We start from the raw sequence: 7,763 nt of genomic DNA, 5'->3' as shown, positions 1-7,763 counted from the left end.
TTTAACACTTGCAGGTTCAAGAACATTAGGAATGAAGAAGGAAACAAAAGATCTTCAGTAATTTAATACTGTTTCATTGCAGCAATTTAAAACATGAGCACTGTTTAGAATCTTGGCAGATTTGTTGAAAACTATTGTTGCAGTGAGCGCCAAAGATGCTTTAAAATAAAGCAAAACAAGTGTAGTTTAAGTAATACTTATTATAGTTGCAAAAGACAATACATAACCTACATTACACGTGACCCAAGGTAGGAACACTAAAAGCTCTCCAACATTACACGTGACCCAGTGAAAGCTCCCTCCTTCCTTTCTCCTGTCCTTTACCCCATAATCTTCACAGAGTTGGCAGGTTAAGGCAATGTTAGGTACCCTTCCTGCACCCCCCCCCCCCTCCCCAAATCTCCTCACACCCTGCAAAACAGAATTTGCACAGCCCAACTATCTGCAATGTCTGCACCTACTGTTATCCCATGTGAAAGTGTGTGAAGGTTTCCTAAATGTTTGCATATATGGTAACTGAGGTGGGACGTCAGTACCAGGCCATTATTCACCTGTTCACATGTGGGAAACCTAAGAAAAATCACTTTCGGACTGCCAAGCATACCTGTCCTTGTTGTCAACCTGCTGGGTGGATTCGATCCGGGGCTAATGCGACATCCTGGAAGTGGCATGCTAACATGCGTAGCTATCCCGCTCGCGGGTTAAAAAGTAAAATCTCTGATGATAAAAACGGCATTTGTTAGTCTCCCTTCTATGGACTTCTAAAATTTGACAGTTAATTACAATAAACTACTATAGCAAATACACATCCCTAGAAAGTACTACAGTACCAATGAGTCTGTACCATTGTGTTCAGTGTAAAATATCTGAAATTTGTGTCTGCATTTATATCCAAATCGTATACGCAATCCTGTTGTTAACCTTGCATGATAAACATGTGAAAATAAATTATTATTATTATCTTTACTTTCTCAGACGTTAAGTCTGGTGAGGAATGGAGTGACGCGGACCTTTATCAAGCGTCACTTCCTTTTTGCTGTACGGTATATGTTATATTGCATTTAGGAACTTTCGGGTAATTGAACATGTATCAATAATTACGGATTTCTGTAATTGTATATATATGTTTGGATGTAGCTGTATTGCGTTGATGTATTGGTGGATATTGTGTGGTATGACTCCTGTAGTTGATAGTATAATTGGTATGATGTCAACTTTATCCTGATGCCACATGTCTTTGACTTCCTCAGCCAGTTGGATGTATTTTTCAATTTTTTCTCCTGTTTTCTTTTGTATATTTGTTGTATTGGGTATGGATATTTCGATTAGTTGTGTTAATTTCTTCTTTTTATTGGTGAGTATGATGTCAGGTTTGTTATGTGGTGTTGTTTTATCTGTTATAATGGTTCTGTTCCAGTATAATTTGTATTCATCATTCTCCAGTACATTTTGTGGTGCATACTTGTATGTAGGAACGTGTTGTTTTATAAGTTTGTTGTAAGGCAAGCTGTTGATGTATTATTTTTGCGACATTGTCATGTCTTCTGGGGTATTCTGTATTTGCTAGTATTGTACATCCGCTTGTGATGTGATCTACTGTTTCTATTTGTTGTTTACAAAGTCTGCATTTATCTGTTGTGGTATTGGGATCTTTAATAATATGCTTGCTGAAATACCTGGTGTTTATTGTTTGATCCTGTATTGCAATCATGAATCCTTCTGTCTCACTGTATATATTGCCTTTTCTTAGCCATGTGTTGGATGCGTCTTGATCGATGTGTGGCTGTGTTAGATGATATGGGTGCTTGCCATGAAGTGTTTTCTTTTTCCAATTTGCTTTCTTCGTATCTGTTGATGTTATGTGATCTAAAGGGTTGTAGAAGTGGTTATGAAATTGCAGTGGTGTAGCCGATGTATTTATATGAGTGATTGCCTTGTGTATTTTGCTAGTTTCTGCTCGTTCTAGAAAGAATTTTCTTAAATTGTCTACCTGTCCATAATGTAGGTTTTTTATGTCGATAAATCCCCTTCCTCCTTCCTTTCTGCTTAATGTGAATCTTTCTGTTGCTGAATGTATGTGATGTATTCTATATTTGTGGCATTGTGATCGTGTAAGTGTATTGAGTGCTTCTAGGTCTGTGTTACTCCATTTCACTACTCCAAATGAGTAGGTCAATATTGGTATGGCATAAGTATTTATAGCTTTTGTCTTGTTTCTTGCTGTCAGTTCTGTTTTCAGTATTTTTGTTAGTCTTTGTCTATATTTTTCTTTTAGTTCTTCTTTAATATTTGTATTATCTATTCCTATTTTTTGCCTGTATCCTAGATATTTATAGGCATCCGTTTTTTCCATCGCTTCTATGCAGTCGCTGTTATCCAATATGTAATCTTCTTGTTTAGTGTGTTTTCCCTTGACTATGCTATTTTTCTTACATTTGTCTGTTCCAAAAGCCATACTTATATCATTGCTGAATCCTTCTGTTATCTTTAGTAATTGGTTGAGTTGTTGATTGGTTGCTGCCAGTAGTTTTAGATCATCCATGTATAGCAAATGTATGATTTTGTGTGGGTATGTTCCAGTAATATTGTATCCATAATTTGTATTGTTTAGCATGTTGGATAGTGGGTTCAGAGCAAGGCAGAACCAGAAAGGACTTAATGAGTCTCCTTGGTATATTCCACGCTTAATCTGTATTGGCTGTGATGTGATATTATTAGAGTTTGTTTGGATATTAAGTGTGGTTTTCCAGTTTTTCATAACTATGTTTAGGAACTGCATCAATTTAGGATCTACTTTGTATATTTCCAATATCTGTAGTAACCATGAGTGGGGTACACTATCAAAAGCTTTTTGGTAATCAATGTATGCGTAGTGTAGTGACCTTTGTTTAGTTTTAGCTTGATATGTCACCTCTGCATCTATTATCAGTTGCTCTTTACATCCTCGTGCTCCTTTGCAACAGCCTTTTTGTTCTTCATTTATAATTTTGTTCTGTGTTGTATGTGTCATTAATTTCTGTGTAATGACTGAAGTTAATATTTTGTAGATTGTTGGTAGGCATGTTATGGGGCGATATTTAGCTGGGTTTGCTGTGTCTGCTTGATCTTTAGGTTTCAGATAGGTTATTCCATGTGTAAGTGTATCAGGGAATGTGTATGGGTCTGCAATGTAACTGTTAAATAATTTAGTTAGATGTGAATGTGTTGAGGTGAGCTTCTTTAGCCAGAAATTTGCTATTTTATCATTTCCAGGGGCTTTCCAATTGTGCGTAGAATTAATTGCTCGGGTGACTTCATGTTGCAAAATTATCACTTCAGGCATTTGTGGTATCATCTTGTATGAGTCTGTTTCTGCTAGTATCCACCGTGCATGCCTGTTATGTTGTACCGGGTTTGACCATATGTTGCTCCAGAAGTGTTCCATGTCTGTTATGTTTGGTGGATTGTCTATTTTAATGTGTGTGTTATCTATTGTCTGGTAAAATTTCTTTTGGTTTGTGTTGAATGTTTGGTTTTGTTTCCTTCTATTTTCACTTTTTTTGTATCTTCTAAGTCGTTTGGCCAATGCTTGTAACTTCTGCTTCTTTTCATCTAATTGCTCCATTGCTTCTTGTTGTGAGATTTTACCTAACCTTTTTCGTTTTTTGTCTGATATTTCACTTCTTATAAATTGTGTTAGCTGTCCGATGTCTTTTCTCAGTTTTTCTATTCTGATCTGTAGCCTGTGTTGCCATGCTGGTTTTGTGGGTTTCTTCTGTGTGTTGGTTGGTTCTGATCTCTGCCTAGTGTGTATATTTAGTGTAGTGAGTGCTCCTACATAAACCAGTAGTTGTAACTCTTCCATTGTTGTATTTTCATTTATTTTGTTGTGTATGATTGTGTTGATAGTTGTTATTGTTGTTTCGACTTGTGGGTTATTTGGTGGTCTATGCAAGAATGGTCTAATGTCTGTATTTGTGTCTTTGTATTCTATATATGTCAGCTGAAATTTCTCTTCTATATCTAACATGTGTGTCACTTCGTGTTCTATTTGTGCTTGTTCTGGTGGCTGTCTTAATATGTCGTTTTCCTCTGATTGTTTAATTGATGTGTGTTGTTCTTTGTTTGTTTGCTCTGGGATGTTTGAGTCCATTACTGTATTTTCTTCTTCTTCTGATTGCACATTATTTTGTTCTAGTATTTGTTGTATGATGTTTTCTAATTCTGACTGGGGTATCCTGTTATTTTTGATTATTACACGGATCTGATCAGCTATTATTATTATTATTATTATTATTATTATTATTATTATTATTATTATTATTTCTTTCCTTTCTCAGACATTATGTCTGGTTAAAAATGGAAAGTGACGCGGACCTTGATCAGGCGTGACTTCCTTTTAACTGTATGGTATATGTTACATTGCATATAGGAACTTTCGGGTATTGGACATGTATCAATAATTACAGATTTCTGTACTTGTATATATACGTTTGGATGTAGCTGTATTGTGTTGATGTACTGGTGGATATTGTGTGGTATGACTCCTGTAGTTGATAGTATAATTGGTATAATGTCAACTTTATCCTGATGCCACATGTCCTTGACTTCCTCAGCCAGTTGGATGTATTTTCAATTTTTCTCCTGTCTTCTTCTGTATATTTGTTGTATTGGGTATGGATATTTCGATTAGTTGTGTTAATTTCTTCTTTTTATTGGTGAGTATGATGTCAGGTTTGTTATGTGGTGTTGTTTTATCTGTTATAATGGTTCTGTTCCAGTATAATTTGTGTTCATCATTCTCCAGTACATTTTGTGGTGCATACCTGTATGTGGGAACGTGTTGTTTTATAAGTTTATGTTGTAGGGCAAGCTGTTGATGTATTATTTTTGCTACATTGTCATGTCTTCTGGGGTATTCTGTATTTGCTAGTATTGTACATCCGCTTGTGATGTGATCTACTGTTTCTATTTGTTGCTTGCAAAGTCTGCATTTATCTGTTGTGGTATTGGGATCTTTAATATTATGCTTGCTGTAATATCTGGTGTTTATTGTTTGATCCTGTATTGCAATCATGAATCCTTCCGTCTCACTGTTTATATTGCCTTTTCTTAGCCATGTGTTGGATGCGTCTTGATCAATATGCGGCTGTGTTCGTTGATATGGGTGCTTGCCATGTAGTGTTTTCTTTTTCCAATTTACTTTCTTTGTATCTGTTGATGTTATGTGATCTAAAGGGTTGTAGAAGTGGTTATGAAGTTGCAGTGGTGTAGCAGATGTATTTATATGAGTGATTGCTTTGTGTATTTTGCTGATTTCTGCTCGTTCTATAAAGAATTTTCTTAAATTTTCTACCTGTCCATAATGTAGGTTTTTTATGTCGATAAATCCCCTTCCTCCTTCCTTTCTGCTTAATGTGAATCTTTCTGTTGCTGAATGTATGTGATGTATTCTATATTTGTGGCATTGTGATCGTGTAAGTGTATTGAGTGCTTCTAGGTCTGTGTTACTCCATTTCACTACTCCAAATGAGTAGGTCAATATTGGTATAGCATAGGTATTTATAGCTTTTGTCTTGTTTCTTGCTGTCAATTGTTTTCAGTATTTTTGTTAGTCTTTGTCTATATTTTTCTTTTAGTTCTTCTTTAATATTTGTATTATCTATTCCTATTTTTTGTCTGTATCCTAGATATTTATAGGCATCTGTTTTTTCCATCGCTTCTATGCAGTCGCTGTGGTTATCCAATACGTAATCTTCTTGTTTAGTGTGTTTTCCCTTGACTATGCTATTTTTCTTACATTTGCCTGTTCCAAAAGCCATATTTATATCATTGCTGAATACTTCTGTTATCTTTAGTAATTGGTTGAGTTGTTAATTTGTTGCTGCGAGTAGTTTTAGATCACCCATGTATAGCAAATGTGTGATTTTGTGTGGGTATGTTCCAGTAATATTGTATCCATAATTTGTATTATTTAGCATGTTGGATAGTGGGTTCAAAGCAAGGCAGAACCAGAAAGGACTTAATGAATCTCCTTGATATATTCCACGCTTAATCTGTATTGGCTGTGATGTGATATTATTTGAATTTATTTGGATATTAAGTGTGGTTTTCCAATTTTTTATTACTATGTTTAGGAACTGTATCAATTTAGGATCTACTTTGTATATTTCCAATATTTGTAGTAACCATGAGTGGGGTACACTATCAAAAGCTTTTTGGTAATCAATGTATGCGTAGTGTAGCGACCTTTGTTTAGTTTTAGCTTGATATGTCACCTATGCATCTATTATCAGTTGCTCTTTACATCCTCATGCTCCTTTGCAACAGCCTTTTTGTTCTTCATTTATAATTTTGTTCTGTGTTGTATGTGTCATTAATTTCTGTGTAATGACTGAAGTTAATATTTTGTATATTGTTGGTAGGCATGTTATAGGGCGATATTTAGCTGGGTTTGGTGTGTCTGCTTGATCTTTAAGTTTCAGATAAGTTATTCCACGTGTAAGTGTATCAGGGAATGTGTATGGGTCTGCAATGTAACTGTTAAATAATTTAGTTAGATGTGAATGTGTTAAGGTGAACTTCTTTAGCCAGAAATTTGCTGTTTTATCTTTTCCAGGGGCTTTCCAATTGTGAGTAGAATTAATAGCTTGGGTGACTTCATGTTGCAAAATTATCACTTCAGGCATTTGTGGTATCATCTTGTATGTGTCTGTTTCTGCTTGTATCCACCGTGCATGCCTGTTATGTTGTACCGGGTTTGACCATATGTTGCTCCAGAAGTGTTCCATGTCTGTTATGTTTGGTGGATTGTCTATTTTAATGTGTGTGTTATCTATTGTCTGGTAAAATTTCTTTTGGTTTGCGTTGAATGTTTGGTTTTGTTTCCTTCTATTTTCACTTTTTTTGTATCTCCTAAGTCGTTTGGCCAATGCTTGTAATTTCTGCTTCTTCTCGTCTAATTGCTCTATCGCTTCTTGTTGTGAGATTTTACCTAACCTTTTTCGTTTTTTTTTTCTGACATTTCATTTCTTATAAATTGTGTTAGTTGTCCGATGTCCTTTCTCAGTTTTTCTATTCTGATCTGTAGCCTGTGTTGCCATGTTGGTTTTGTGGGTTTCTTCTGTGTGTTGGTTGGTTCTGATCTCTGCCTAGTGTGTATATTTAGTGTAGTGAGTGCTCCTATATAAACTAGTAGTTTTAACTCTTCCATAGTTGTATATTCATTTATTTTGTTGTGTATGATTGTGTTGATAGTTTTTATTGTTGTTTCGACTTGTGGGTTACTTGGCAGTCTATGCAAGAATGGTCTAATGTCTGTATTTGTGTCTTTGTATTCTATATATGTCAGCTGAAATTTTTCTTCTATATCTAAGATGTGTGTCACTTCGTATTCTATTTGTGCTTGTTCTGGTGGCTGTCGCAAGATTTCGTTTTCCTCTGATTGTTTAATTGATGCGTGTTGTTCTTTGTTTGCTCTGGGATGTTTGAGTCCATTACTGTGTTTTCTTCTTCTTCTTCTTCTTCTTCTAATTGCACATTATTTTGTTCCAGTATTTGTTGTACTTGTTGTTTGATGTTTTCTAATTCTGACTGGGGTATCCTGTTATTTTTGATTATTACACGGATCTGATCAGCTAGTCGTTGTTCTGTTAAAAATTTTAATTCTGGGTATCTGGTAATAAATGTTGTGTATACTTGTGATCTGTATCCAGTTGTGTTGGTTCCTAGGTTTGTTGCTTGGTAATAACAGAACATGAGGTGTCGATTAACTTCATCTGACC

The sequence above is a fragment of the Schistocerca nitens genome, chromosome 4 (assembly GCF_023898315.1).
Source record: "Schistocerca nitens isolate TAMUIC-IGC-003100 chromosome 4, iqSchNite1.1, whole genome shotgun sequence".
Lineage (NCBI taxonomy): Eukaryota > Metazoa > Arthropoda > Insecta > Orthoptera > Acrididae > Schistocerca > Schistocerca nitens.
Note: the sequence above shows the minus strand (reverse complement) of the source record.